At 44.7% G+C, this 15,342-nt stretch overlaps 1 pseudogene; it reads right to left on the bottom strand.

Annotated features, from left to right (window-relative positions):
- Positions 1–7,322: 7,322 nt before the first annotated feature.
- Positions 7,323–15,082, bottom strand: LOC131094988 (cytochrome b-like; annotated as a pseudogene).
- Positions 15,083–15,342: the final 260 nt, after the last annotated feature.

Here is a 15,342-nt window from a genome sequence, read left to right as displayed (position 1 = left end):
GAGCAATGCACAATAGAGCCCCTGGTGGCAGGGAGTGATGGAGTCATCCTGAGCCATCATCTCACATGCCAGGCATGGGGAAATTCCACTCCTGAGCAGGAGATACAAGACCTAGTTCTGCACTAGAGATTTGAGAAGGACGAGGTGCGTAGCGTTTTGATCAAGGGGATGTCCTGGAATTGCACTGCCTACCTGCCCCTGCTGCTGAGCACCAAGCTCCAACTCCTTCTCCTGTTCAGTTGATTTTTTGGGAATCCAGAGGTCAGTATGTATTATATGCTCCTGCAAGTAATGGAATGAATTTGCTTTGCAAGCCCAGTTTTGTCCTGGGTTATTTTGTGCATGGGTCACCTGAACCTGTGACAATGACCAGCAGGGATCTACAGGGCACTCCTACTCTGATGTCAATAAATTCTGAGAAGTGATTGAAATATGTCAATAAATTGGAGGTAATGTTTAGCCTGTGAGTTTCAGCAAAGTATTGAATATGTCTTAGTTCCATGGATACAAATTACTAGGTGAGATTGCTGGGTGTGCATGACTTAGGGAAGTTACTCCCTGTGCACCCAGCAATGAAATCAAGTAATGCCTCCTTTCTAACCCTGAGCTGGCAGCAGGGATCAGGCCCTGCTTGGTCACTTTCATTTTGACAACTTCTATTAGCAGGGAAGAAAGGTCCAAATGAAACCTTCTCCAGCTGTTTTCCTCTGGTTGATCTTTTTAGGCACCAAAGCTCTGTGCCACGGGGGGCCTGGGTGTGTGCAGAGCAATGCAGCCCCCACAAAGCCCTTGGTTTCCCCACAAGTTGCCAGTTTTACTGCTTCCAAAGGGCAAGAAAGGCAGAGATGTACATCCACAGGAGTCCTGGCCATGTCCAAAAAAGGTGGAAATATGTGGGGAGATTTGTTAGCAATGATTTCAACTGTTATGCCAACCCAGTGCCTTCTTTCTTGCTTCTGTGCATTATAGGTGAGTAATGTAATAGTTGGCTCTCACAATTAAGAGATAGATATTATGTGGATAGATATTCTGTTCAAATGTAAAGTACTGTTATTGTAATATGTCCTCTCATAGTCCTCTTTCTTTTCCCCCTTGTAATAGCCTTGGTAGTCAGGGCATTTGGGAGGGCTGGCTTGTGACCAGCAGGCGGGATGTAACAACCCCTGACCTCCAATCAAGATGCAAGAAAGTAATCTCCACCACTGGACGGCAGAGAAAGAGTTGACTGAAAAAACATTGGGAGGGGCTAAGGGTATGAAAAGCAGAGCATCCCTTTTGTAGATGAGCATGTGGCTGCTAATCATGGAGACTTTCCAGTGCTCCAATCTTTCCTTATACAGTCTTTTCTTAAGGTTTAATAAACCTTTAAAAAGTTAAAAGAAAGGTAATTTGTCAGATGGGCAATGCTTTGGGCCATTTTCTTGGTCTCGTTTCCTTTGCTTGGGTGCCCTCTGAGTGCTCAGTTGGGGTACAGGCTGTAGGTGCTTTGTGCACTCCTGGAGTTCCTGTTGGATCCCTTGAAAGACAGGGTTTGGCCCGCAAGGGGAATTTGTGCTGCTTTGTGACAGAGGAGAACTTCCCAGGCTCTTTTGTGTTTCCTGTAGGGAAGGTTGGTTATTGCTTGGCATAAATTTACAGACCAACATGGAGCGTTTGCTTTGTGATGTCAGGGCATGTTTGCCACCTTGTCGTAGTGACATCAGAAGGTTACCCTGGTGCATGGAAGGCCTGAGTGTCAGAGCAGTCCTAGCACTTGCTCAGTTCAGGAGAATCCTCCTGATTGAGGAAATTGTCAGTGGGCTGTTGCACACCAACAGGAGCCTTGCTTTTTCCAGTGTGTGAGCACAGCCTGCAAACTTGCAGGACTGTTAAAATGATTGAGGGAATTGCTCCTTTGCTTTTCGCTGCCTATGGAATTACCTGTGCTGCCTATTTTGTAGCACATTTCACACGTAAGTAGATGTTTCCTCTCTTCTTAGGTTAGGGTGTATCCTAACCTGGCTTTTGTATGTCTTCCTTCTCTTTCTTAGTAACTGAGTTTCTGGTTTTGAAACAGAAAGAGCATTAGGATACCACTGTTTTGGTAAAGCTCCTGTCAAGGCATTCATCTTAAAAATGGGTGTCTGCAGCCACAGGGGCAGAATTTGCAGGGGAACCTGCAGGGCTTCCGATGGCTCCATGGGAGAGTCTGTGGCAGCAGAGTCTGTCATTTCCTCAGTTTGCTGGGACAAGCAAGACATCTTTGAAAATGCAGACTGGCAGACCTTCAGGGAAGGCTGAATAGTTGGACTAGGACTACTGTTGTAATGTAGCTTAGGATTTTGCGCTCTGCTAGTGTAAGGAAGGCTACTGTGATTAAGTTTGGGAGGGCATAGGAGCGGGCTATGATGAGGTTAATAATGAGGGTGGTTTTGGTTAAGCTAGGGAGAGGATTGGAACCTCTGAGTTAAAGGACTGAAGTCTTTTGCATTTTCCGAGCTCTGCCACGCTAGCTGGTCCTTTTCTTGGACGTGGTGGGGTGTGATAGCCTTTTGTAATTTAATTGTTTTCATTACTTAAGGCGAAGGCTTGCTTCTGGTATTGGCCTCACTTTTCCTATCCTTTCGTACTGGGAAGAGTTCATCATAGATAGAAACCGACCTGGATTGCGCCAGAACTCAGATCACGTAGGACTGTTAATCGTTGAACAAACGAACCCTTAGTAGCAGCTGCACCACTACGATGTCCTGATCCAACATCGAGGTCGTAAACCTCCTCGTTGATACGGACTCTCAGAGGACATTGCGCTGTTATCCCCGGGGTAGCTTGGTCCATCGATCAATTGTATTGGGTCTGGATGCTATTAGCACGTTGAGGGGTTCTCTTAGTCTAGAGGTGTGGTCTAATTTTTGGAGGTTTTGTTTTGCTCCAAGGTCGCCCCAACCGAAAAACGCATACCAGAAGCTTGTGTGTCAGTGAAGCCAGTAGGTGAGTATGTGTTTTAAGGTGGTTGCTGGTTTTGAAGTTCCACAGGGTCTTCTTGTCTTACAGGTTTATCCCTGCTTTTGTACAGGGAGATCAATTTCACCGATTGCCGGTAAGAGACAGTTAAGACCTCGTTTAGCCATTCATACTAGTCTCGATTTGTGGGGCAATTGATTCCACTACCTTCGCACGGTTACGATACCGCGGCCGTTGAACGTGAGTCACCGGGCAGGCATCACCTTCAAAACTTGTTTTGCATTTGCTGAAGGCTATGCTTTTGGTAAACAGTCGGGCCTTGACGGGTTTGCCTAGTTCCTTTTACAGGTTTTAACTTTCTTAATCTTTCTCCTCTGTCAGGTTAACAAGATACTTATTACTGTGCTTGTTTGATTTGTCATATATTGGCGACTTGTTCATAATGTACAGATGTAAGCTTGCATCGTAGAGGGAGGACCCTAGTTACTCATTCTAGCATTATTTCTCCTATTTGAATAAAGGTCAGCCTGTTAATGGGGAGGGAGTCATAAAGTTCTTATATTTTTGTAATGTAGAGCTTTAACGCACTCTTTGTTGATGGCTGCTTGAGGGCCCACAATGCAGTTGGAAAAACCAGTATTTATCTGCTCGTAGAGATTGTATTCTTTTTTAAAGGAGCTGTACCTCTTTTAAATGGCCCTTAATTCGCTTCATTAGGGTTTGTAGGTTTTCCTTGGAGAAGAATTAAGAGTGAACTTAGATTCGTTTCACAGGCAACTAGCTATCACCCAGCTCAATTGGCTTTTCACCTCCACTGACAAGTCATCCCACTCTTTTGCCACAGAGACGGGTTCACTCAATAATAGCTGCTCGTAAGTAGCTCGCTTGGGTTTTGGGGTAGCAAACTTAAATTCATTTTGCATTATTTTTCTTGCTAGACCATGATGCAAAAGGTACAAGGGTTGATCTTTGCTGTTTATAGCTTAGTTTTCATTATTATTTCATCTTTCCCTTATGGTACGTGGTCTCTATCGTGCCAGTGGTGTCTTTTCTATTGCCTATACTGGGAACAGTGAATGCTTTAGTTGGGTGTGGGGGAGTAGCTTTGTTATTCCAGATCATGTCGATTGGGCTAGAGTTTGGCATCAAGACAATCTGGTGTTAGCAGACATTTTTCAGGTGTAAGTTCAATGCTTTTGCTTAAACTACGTCTTGGTAGCCTAAGTGCACCTTCTGGTACACTGACCTTGTTACAACTTACATCATCTTTGGCTAAATAGCTTATTAGTTCATTGGGGGGGGGGGGGGGGGCGCCTGCGAGGAGGGTGACGGGCGGTATGTATGTGCCCCAGGGCCAGCTTAAAGAGGGCTCCATTGTCCCACTCTACTGCTAAATCCACCTTCCAGGGGTTATTTCATACCCCTTTGCCGCTATGTTCTAACTTAGAAAATGTAGCCCATTGCTACCATTCCATAGGCTATACCTTGACCTGTCTCATTAGCGTGGTAGGGCTATTGAACTCACTATTGAGCTTTCAGGGGAGGTGGGCTGGTGACAGCAGTATGTAGGCTGTTTTGGCAAGGAATGGTCAGGCATATCATGGGTCAATGATTACAGAAGAGGCTCCTCTAGGTGGCTTTGGGGCACCGCCAAGTCCTTAGAGTTTTACGCGTTGGTGCTTAAAGCATCAGGCAGATGCTTTAGTAGGTGTAAGCATCAAGATTTAGGGCCAGGCATAGTGGGGTATCTAATCCCAGTTTGGGCCCTGGCTTTCGTGGAGTTCAATTAATCATTGTTCTAAGATCTTCTTTGATGGGGAGGCCTTTTTGGCATCTTGCACTTGTGACAACTCAGTTGCTTTTTAATCTTAGATACTTGGATAGCATGTGACCACTCTTTATGCCGTTTCAAAGTTAATTTGGGTCTCCTGTATGACTGCGGTGGCTGGCACAGGATTTGCCAACCCTGGATTTGCTATGGCTAAGTCAAGTTTACACTCATTGCATAATATTAACTACTGCTGATTACCCGTGGGGGTGGGGCAATTGCAAGGTATCTTGGGCTACGGTTGTGGTGAGCCTGATGTCCGCTCCTATCTCCCTGATTGAGGTGTTCAGGGCATCTACACTGGAGCGCGGATACTTGCATGTATATACCTAGCAAAAACTAACAGTAAGGTTAGGACTAAGTCTTTTGTCCTTGGGTGCATGTGGCAGCCATCTTGACATCTTCAGTGTCATGCTTTCTGTAAGCTACAAGGACATGAAATTTGGTGGATAGTTGGTTGATGGTTTGTCATCATGGCTTGTGGTTTTGTTTGGTTTTTGGAGAGGGGCTAGCTTTGGGATTAATATTATGTTTGTTTGGGGGTGGTTAGGGGAGTGATGATGGTGGACGGTTATTATTTTTGACAGTAGGGAATATCTCTATATTTAGAGTTAAAATTAATTGAAAGTGTATTGACGGTAAGTAGTTTGGACAATGTAGGGATATGTGGCTTAGTTTTTTTTAAAAAAAATGTCTGGATAAAAAAATAGATGCATAAAATGGAATTTAAATGTTAATTCCTAGTGAATGATAAAATAATTAATATGTCTGGCAACCATTACACTATCTGTTGTCTAAAGGTAGGTAGCGCACCCTCCATGAATGGGGTCAAAGTGCATCAGTGCCAAGTTTGCGACAACCTTATCCATTAGATCATGACATTCTGGGTGTTAGGGGATTCATATGCTCGGCGGTCATGTGATGGACATGTCAAGAGGAAGATAACACCTGCTCTGCACTTGAGGGGCTTATTGAAGAGACGCTAAAAGAAAACAAGTGCAAGAGGTCAGTATGCCGAGGTAATGAAGTTAGGGAGGAGTATTCAACTGACCACTTGTATCTGTGAAGGGCAAGGAGGAAGGAATGAAGCAAGTTATGATCCTGAAGTTACAACCAATAGCGCAAAAGAGCAAGTATAGGAGAGGTATGTGCTTGAGGGCAATAAACTAAAGCACATATGATGTTGAGTAGCTCAGTTCTCGTGAGAAGCGCGATCAAAAGATAACCATGTCTGGCTTGGGAGTGCTTGAAGGCTGTTGGCTGAGAATTTTACCTAGGAGGTGGGCGAATCCTGTAGACTAGGGGAATTCAAAGGTGTACTGGGACACTCCTTGTTCTCTAGGTTGGATATTGTGTACATTAGGTAAGATCCTGGGTCTTTGGGTGACACATGCGGCTTGGCCTTGGGTAGAAATACTTAGGTTGTATGGTACCTGAAGCAAGAATGTGCCTGGTAGGTAGGCTGGCCGAATACCATCCGTTTGGGTTTTTGGTGGAAGAGCTTGACGTGTAATGTGGATTATCCTACATTTCATGAGCTGTCTGATGGGGCAGAGAGTGCGATGCGTTATTATACATACCCTGAAAGCAAGAAGAAAACGTGCTGGGTGGGTGGGTGGGGGGGGGGGGTAAGGGGATGGGGGAGGGAATGAAGGACGTATTTAGATGTTCTTATAGTTAAACTTTGTAACGACGGCTTTTCAGGCCGTAAATCTCAGAGGGAGGCCAAGTGGGAATTTATGATACAATCTGTTTTGTTTTTCGGGCTGTGTTTCATTCTAGGGGGGTTGGCGGTTGCATCTAACCTGTCTCCTTACTATGGGGTTTTGGGGCTGGTCGTAGCAGTGGTTGCGGGGTGCAGCTGACTAGTGAGTTTGGGGGTCCCTTTTGTTTCTTTGGTACTTGTTATGGTTTATTTAGGGGGAATGTTGGTAGTGTTTGTGTATTCAGGGTCGCTGGCAGCGGATCCTTATCCGGAGGCTTGGGGTAGCTGGGATGTTGTTGGTTATGGTTTTGGGATGGGGTTGGTTTTCATGGTGGAGCTTGTTATAGGGGGTGTGTTGGGGTTGTTGATGGATGAGGGAATGGTGAATAGTGGGGATTTGTTGTCGGTCCGGTTGGTTTTCAGTGGCGTGGCTGTGTTGTATTCAGAGGGGGTGGGATTGCTTTTGATTGGGGGGTGAAGGTTGTTGTTGACTTTGTTTATGGTGTTGGAGCTTGTGCGGGGGTTGTCTCGGGGGGCAATTCGAGCTCTTTAGCGGTAGGGTCAGGAAGTATTTTAATTAAAAATGCCAGGTCTGGGAATTGGAGCAGAGGATTTGAGTCCTTTCTTCCTGAGGTGGGTGGTGGGGTAACTCTAAGAAGGGGTATAGTCTTCAATCTTTGGCTTACAAGACCAATGTTTTTTATAAACTATTAGAGTTAATTAAAGTTCAAGTAGCTTGTTTTCTAGGGCGGCCGCAAGGGGGAACAGAACTAGAATGATTGTGAAGTATGTGAATGAGGCTAGTTGGCTGATGATGATGAAGGGGTGTTCTACTGACTGGCTGCCTACTCAGTTTAGGATGAGGACGTTGGCTGGGGTGAAGTATTCTGGGTCACCTAGGAGGCTGAGGGAGAATAGGGCTAGTGAGACAAGTAGGGAGAGCATTAGTACGAATCCTAGGATGTCTTTGATGGTATAGTATGGGTGGAAGGGGATCTTGTCACAGACTGAGGGAAAGCCTAGCAGGTTGTTTGAGCCTGTTTCGTGGAGGAAGGTGAGATGGATGAGAGTAAGGCCTATGATGACGAAGGCAAGGAGGAAGTGGAGAGAAAGAATCGGGTCAGTGCAGGGTTGTTGACAGAGAACCCGCCTCAGGCTCACTTGACTAGTGTTTGCCCGATGTAAGGGATGGCAGAATGCAAAGAGGTGTTAAGTGATTGGATTAGTAAGCATTGACGATAGCCATCACTCTGACTTGCAGTATACCCTTGCTGTACTGGCAGTGTGATGTTTGACATGTTAGACATACATAAGGTTTGATTGTTTATCAAATTGCAAAATTCTCCAGGAGACCACACCGGAAGTCCTACCAGGCATGTTCGAAATGGGTTAGTGACTCCTCCAAGACTAAGACAAAGTGATGATTGGTTACTTTGATTAGCAAGTGTCACCCATAAATTTTCTCTTGGTTGACTAAAGTGTGTTATTCCTACTGCTTCACTTGCTACAGCATTGAGCAGTATAACAAGAACAAACCTCATTTTTCTTTCTGCTTGCTTTGTTTTTCCTTTCTTCGTTGTCTTTTCCCTGGTTTGCTAGATTGTCTATTGTAAGGCTGAGTCAGTTTTTGAATATACTGATCTAACTCTAAATCAGCATCCTTGCTTACAGGTATAGCATGAGGTAAGTTTGAAGGCTCACTGATATCCTTACTCAGATGAGATCGTTCCCTTTTTTGCCTTCCTTTTCTTATCTATCTTCAATCTTGCTGCTCCTAATTTTACTGGTCCTGCCACTTGCAAACTCAATTTTTGCAACTTTTCAATGCAGCAATCTAGTGCTCTATCAGGATTCCCCTTGAAGGGTCTTACAATTGAATGCTGTGTTAAAGGTACTAATTTCCTACACCTTATAGAAACTATGCGTGATTTACTTTGAACCTTAATTGTATTCACAATACATTGTACCTCCCATCGATAATAAGCAAGAATTTTCTGTTCAGGAGACTCATAAAGATTTAAAGCTATATATGCATTTTGCCCTGTTTGTCTCCTTAATTCATCTTGCCAGCTTTTACCCCACGTGTGCTCATGTTCACAAGTGTGACACCACAAATCCCACAATAATGATTGTTCTATCCAAAAAGTTCTATCACAACCCTCACAACGTAGGGCTATCCAGGCAGCACAATGTGGATTGTGACAGTCAAGGCAATGTTCTTTCGCTAGATTTGTTAAGCGAAAAGTTGATAATGAGTCAATAAAGCAAATCAACTCCTGGGCTGTCCAGTAGTGATCTGTCAGTGCTCTGTCCACCGCTTTCGAGTACCCCTTCAATTGTAACAGTAGTGGTCGTAGGACTAGAAGCAGTTTCTTCCCCAGTCGCTCCCTGTCCTCCTCCATAAGGCGATCCACCCGAGGCTGCATCAAAAACAGGTTTAGTCCACTTAGCAGGCACCCACAAAGGCCCTGTAGGTGAGGAAACACAAAGATACCCCCGACCCCAATATAATACTTTTGCAGCTTTTTCCCATAATCCTGCACTCGGGTTCTTATACTTAACCCAGACCTCTGTTTCCTTAGTATTTTCCTGACTTGACCTTGGATGATGTTTAATTGCAGGAGGGGTATCGTCTTCCCCAAAAATACATAAATAGTTAATCACATACAGAATCTTAGCCAAACATGCTTGTGGATCTCTCAAATCTTGATGTTTTTCAATATACTGCTTAAGGGTACAGTTTGCTCTTTCCACTATTGCCTGTCCAGTAGGGGAGTGTCGAATACCTGTCACATGCTTAACAGACCACTGATTCAAAAATTTCTGGACCCTAGCACTTACATAAGCTGGACCATTATCCGTTTTGATACTCTTTGGAACTCCCGTAACAGCGAAACAAATTATCAGGTGTCTGATAACGTGTATAGCTTTCTCTCCTGCCTGAGCCATAGCCCATATGTAATGACTATATGTATCTATAGTGACGTGCACATGCTTGACTTTACCAAATCTAGCTATGTGTGTAACATCCATTTGCCATTTCTCATTTATTTCTAAACCTTGAGGATTAACCCCGATGCCTAGACCTATTCCACCATTATGATAACTATATGTTGGACATGCTCTAACAATGGCTTTGGCTTCTGACAAACTCAGCTCAAAGTGTTTTGCTAATCCTTTTGCATTTTGATGATATCTACTATGTGCTTCTCTGGCCAATGTATGCTTATCAATAGGACAAGAATTATCAATGGGTAGGGTAACCAATTTATCTGCATGTTCATTCCCTTCTCCTAAACCTTCAGACCATTTATGACTCCTAATATGAATCACAGAATACGCTGCTTTTCTCTCCTGTAAAGCCTTCCTTAACTGTATCAGTAACTCATAAAATCGTTTATTATTCACTTCCTTAATTGCTGCTTCCTCTATCCGTCTGACTACTCCTGCAACATACATAGAGTCTGTGACCACATTTAAAGCTTCCTGTAAGTTGGACACTGTCCATACTACTGCTAACAATTCCAGAGTTTGCAAGCTATCTGCAGGGTCTGCTGTGAGGAGTTGATGCTTCCATTGTCCTTTTTCTTGCCAGGTGACAGCAGCACGCCTTGATTTCTTTCCTGCATCTGTAAAAGCTGTAATAGCTCCTTCTATGGGGTATTCTTCTCTCAAAGGTTGAGTGATCCAGTTCCATTCTGTCATCCATTGCAAAACTCTAGGCACTAATTTGCTAGTCTCTACTTTAGCAGGTGACATCAATAATGCTTCCTGTAAATCCTTCGAATTAATCAAGTACCAGTCCAAGGTTTCTTTTTCCATAGGCCATCTAATGGTAGCAGGTTCTCTACCATCCACTTCAAGAATTCTGAGACGCCCCTTTTTAATTAATGCAGCTAATTGTTCAATTTTTGAAGATATTGTTTTCTTATGCTGTAGTGGTGGTGACAACAATTCCAACACCCGTATCTCCCCCGTTTTCTTTTGTAATTGAGAGAGAGCACCAAGCAAGGGGCAAGGGCTATTCCAAATAGTAAGATCAATGGGGTGATCGAGTTGTCGACGAGACACATACCCTTGCTGTACACAATTACTAATTTGCTGCAAAGCAAGATGATACTCCTTTGTCAGGTGTACAGGAGTAGTAGGGTCAACGCCCTTTAACAAAGGCCGTAAGATTTCTAATAAATTATTTGGTATTCCCACAATGGGCTTCAGCCACTGTAAGTCTCCCAGCAACTTCTGTGCATCATGTAGAGTCTTAATGTCCAATTGTAATTCCAGTTTTTGAGGTATTACTATTTGGTCCGTCAAAGTCCATCCCAAATATTTCCAGGGCCTTGTAGTTTGAATTTTCTCTGTAGCAATAACAAGTGAATATGCAGCAAGAGTATTTTTAATGCTGTTAATCTGTAAAGAGGAGAATGGCTGTTGCTGTGCAAACAAAATATCGTCCATATAATGATATATTATAGTTGCTGGCCATTTACGACGTAGTGGCTGTAATGCTGCATCAACATAAAGCTGACATAAAGTGGGGGAATTGCGCATGCCTTGCGGAAGAGACATCCGTTCAAATCTTTTATCTGGTTCTCCACGATTTATTGCTGGTAAAGTAAAAGCAAATCTCTTCATATCATCAGGATGCAGCCCAATAGTGAAAAAACAATCCTTTAGGTCAATAATTAAAAGTGGCCAGTGTTCTGGAATCATAGCTGGATTTGGAAGACCAGGCTGTAAGGCCCCCATTGGTTCCATTTGGTCATTTACAGCCCTCAAATCATGTATCAAACGATATTTCCCTGATTTCTTTTTGATTACAAAAATAGGTGTATTCCAAGGGCTTGTGGACAGTCGTAGGTGTCCCTTTGTATATTGTTCCTGTACCAATTCATGGGCATGCATAAGACTCTCCCCTTTTAATGGCCATTGCTTAACCATCACCGGTGTATCCGTTTTCCAGGTGAGTGGAATGGGGAAAGTCCAAGCAATGGCAATTACCCCAAAGGGTGCTGATTAGTTAACACTACTCCCAATTGTGTTAAAATGTCCCTTCCAATTAAACAGGAAACTGTAGGAGGCAATTGAACAATTGAAAACACAGCAGATACTTGTTGATTCTCAATGCACATAGACAAAAGCGGCGATCTGCTTGCCAATGTAAATCCTCCTACCCCTGTGAGCATGTTTGATGATGGAAATAGGGGCCAATGTTGTGGCCACGCTTCTGGAGAAATGATGCTGTATCTGCTCCTGTATCCAATAATCCATAAAGGGTTATGCTTTGATGCCCATAAGTAATTTCAACCTTTTGCTTTGGTCTATTTTGTAAATCCACAGTCAGAAGTGTAACACCAGTAGAGCCAAAACCTTTTTCATTCCGTGTTTGCCCAGTAAATGATTGTATTCCCGATGTCATTTGAGATAGTGGTACCAATTGTGCGATGCGTTGTCCTTTTGTAATTTTAATCAGAGGATAAAGGGTGTAAACCATAATTTGTATTTCCCCTGTAAAGTCCGCATCGATAACACCAGGCAAAACAAACAATCCCAACATAGTTGTAGAAGAACGTCCCAGCAATAATGCTCCACATGTTTGTCCATTTAGTATAAGAGGACCCTTTACTCCAGTGGGTATCCTCTCAGGCCGGTTCGTCATTAGTGTGACGTCTACTGCTGCTGATAAGTCCAAGCCAAGGCTCCCTGTTGTTGCGAGTTGCAGACAGGAGGTGGCAGCGATGTCACGGCAGCAGCTTGTGTCTGGGCGCGGCCCCCGTGATGCGCGCTCCGCTGATGGCTTCCCAACTGGCACCTACAAGCCGTAGAATCGTGGGAGCTGGATCGGCAGTGTTGACACCATATGCCAGTCACTCGGCATGTTCGGCGTGTGTCCTTCATTGCCGCATCGGTAGCACTTGATGAATGGTTTCGAACCTCCTTGCGTGAATGCCAGTGAGCCGCTTCGGAGAGGAGCAAGAGCAGCTAGCACCTGATTCTGAGTAGACTCTGCTTGCTTTTGTAACCCTAATCCTAATTCCTTTAAGGCTTCTGCTATAAATGCCTGTGAAGCTGTTGGCATTAATGCCATTCTCTCTAATGCCTCCTCAATACTCCAATTTGCCTCTAAAGTAGCTAACACTCTTTGTGTTGCTGGATTGCTATTTTGCAAAGCCCACTGCTTCAATAGTGCCCCCTTCATGGAGTCTGCAACCCCGGCCCGATCTATAGCAGTAGCTGCTCTATCGATAAAATTTCCAAATGATTCTTCTCTACCTTGTTTAATGCCCATATAAGCTGGTAACCCTCCTGGCTCTTTAACCATATCTATTGCAGCACGCACCAACCGCATAGACTCTCTAAGTTTATCTGCTCCCGATATCATCTGTGCCTTTGTACGTAAAAATGCCCCTAAGCCCATAAGCTCCTCTACTGTTACTCCATGTAATGGGTCTCCCTGGGCTCGTTGTACAGCAACCGACTCATTAACCAGAGCTTTCCAATGTGCATTAAACAATAACTGCTGATGCTGAGTGAATATCAACCGAACTATTCCTCTTAAATCATTAGGACATAAAACCTGAGTATTAAAAAGATAATCTAACATTTTCCTAACAGGTTCACTTTTTACTCCAAACTGACTAACCGTAGAACGGAGCTGAGCTAACAACTTCCAATCTAAGGGAGCATATTCCGCTATATTATGCGTAAGGTTCCCCTGTGCATCATACTGTGGTGTGTATGTGACTAGACATGCAAGACTAGAAGCTACTTCCACCGCCTCGCCATCCCCCATTTGCCTTACTTCTCTTGCCAAAGCAGCCCAAGCTTCCCTCCTCTGTTTAGCCATCTCCCCCCATAGATCACGGTGTGCCCCTGGGATGGGATCTGACTCTTTAAGGGTGCTATGTTGCTGGCGCTTCGGTACAGACACCGAGTTTTCGCACGGGGAAGGCAGTGGAGCAGAAGCTGGCTCGCGCGGAGGAAGTGGCCCCCCCGCTGGAGCCGACAGTGTAACCGGAGCCCGCTCGAGCGAAGCCGGCTCACGCGGAAGAATCGGCCCCCCCACTGGAGCCGGCTCGCGTGGAGGAAGTGGCCCCCCCGCCGAAACTGTAACTGGAGCCAGCTCACTTGGGGGAAGCGGCGGAGGCAAAGCTGGCGGCGGAGGCGAAGATGGCTTGCTCCCACCCCCACCATCCAACCCGCCTGAAGCTGACGGAGGCGGCAAAGCTGGCTTGCTCTTACCCCCACCATCCAACTCGCCCTCCCCCTCTGACAGGAAGGGTGCAGATGGTTCCACTGTGCCTATAGGAAAATCCTCCACACCACTTTGCTGGGGACTCTTAGGCATAAGTATCTTAGTTACAAAAGGTGCCAGGGGATCATCCTCACGACCATACCCTATATTCCTCTTATGAGCTTCTGTTGCCCTTTTTGCTGCCTTTCTCTCACAGACCTGCTGAAGCAACGTGTTATACACCACCCGCCATAACTTCCCTAATTTCTTTGCTGACTTATCTGTATCTAACACTGTATCCCACAGTATTTCCTGTATGTGGATTAGCAAAGATACCTTTAGCATGGCCGTAAGCTAATAACCCTGGTAACTCCTTTTTTAAATTTATCCCTTTTATTCATCGCCGTTCTAAATACGCCGCGAATAAATCGTATGCCGCTTGCCTATCCATACCTATTAGTCAGCACACGCTGTTGCAGCTCTCCAGGCTCCTGCGACATGTATTTGCTTGATTCACCGTTGTGATCCTCAAGGGTGCTTCAAATTCCGGCACCGTCCCGGCTGCAAGGACCCAAACCCAACTTCCTCGACCGTGGCGTAATCCCCTTTTTCTTTTAATCCGAGAAAAAAGGACAGAGATTCGGCGTTGCCCGCATTCTCCACCATTTGTCGACGGAAGGAGACCAGGACATCAATTAGATCATCATAGGCTCAATTTTATTGATTAGTACAGCAGATTAAATCCAGTTCATAATGAGCTTCATACATATTGCAAAAGTTGAGCTCAGGATAGGTTATTTATATATCAGCAACTACACCTACTTCTGCATTCTTTTGGTTATACTTTTGATACTTTCTACATATTCTCAGGAAGAATTTCTCTTCCCTATCCTCATGTTGCGGCAAGGGCATTCTGTCCTTGCCTGTCCTTGGTCACCGACTGCTGACTTTTCCTTTCAGCTTACTGACTGCTGACTTCCCTCTCTCAGTTTAACCAGCGGCATTATGTCAGCATGGCCTTTCTCAGCTAACCAACTATTAATAATATCCTCCACAGGTATGAGCCGTAGTAGAGTCCTCGACCGATGCATAGGTAGATGCAGATGAAGAAGAAGGAGGCTCCGTTTGTGTGGAGGTTGCGGATGAGTCAGCCGAATTGTACGTCTTGGCATATGTGAGCGACAGAGGAGAAGGCTAGATTGGTATCTGCTGTGTAATGCATAGCTAGAAGACCTGTGACGATTTGAGTAATTAAGCAAACGCCTACTAGATACCCAAAGTTTCATCATGTTGAGATGTTTGATGGTGCTGGGAGGTCGATTAGGGTGTTGATGATTTTGAGGATTTGGTGGTTTTTACAAAGGTTGAGGGCCATTGGTTATTTCTGTATGTGGATATGAGGATGATGAGAATGGATAAGGTGAATGATCCTAAGTAAGCTTTGATTAGGCCTGAGTGGAGGGTGGTGGCAGTTTTGGTTGCTATTAGTTGTAGGCTGACTAGCCCCTCTGGACCTAGTATTTTGTATCAGGAGAGGTCAGTTAGGTGGGATGCGATGTTTTCTCCTCCTTTGAGGAAGTTGGTTATACTTAGGCAGTGGGTTAAGGGGTTAAAGTATCCTAGGGATGTTGAGAA

This window comes from Melospiza georgiana, chromosome 32 (genome assembly GCF_028018845.1).
Source record: "Melospiza georgiana isolate bMelGeo1 chromosome 32, bMelGeo1.pri, whole genome shotgun sequence".
NCBI classification, from domain to species: domain Eukaryota; kingdom Metazoa; phylum Chordata; class Aves; order Passeriformes; family Passerellidae; genus Melospiza; species Melospiza georgiana.
Note: the sequence above shows the minus strand (reverse complement) of the source record. Positions and strands in the feature narration are given on the sequence as shown.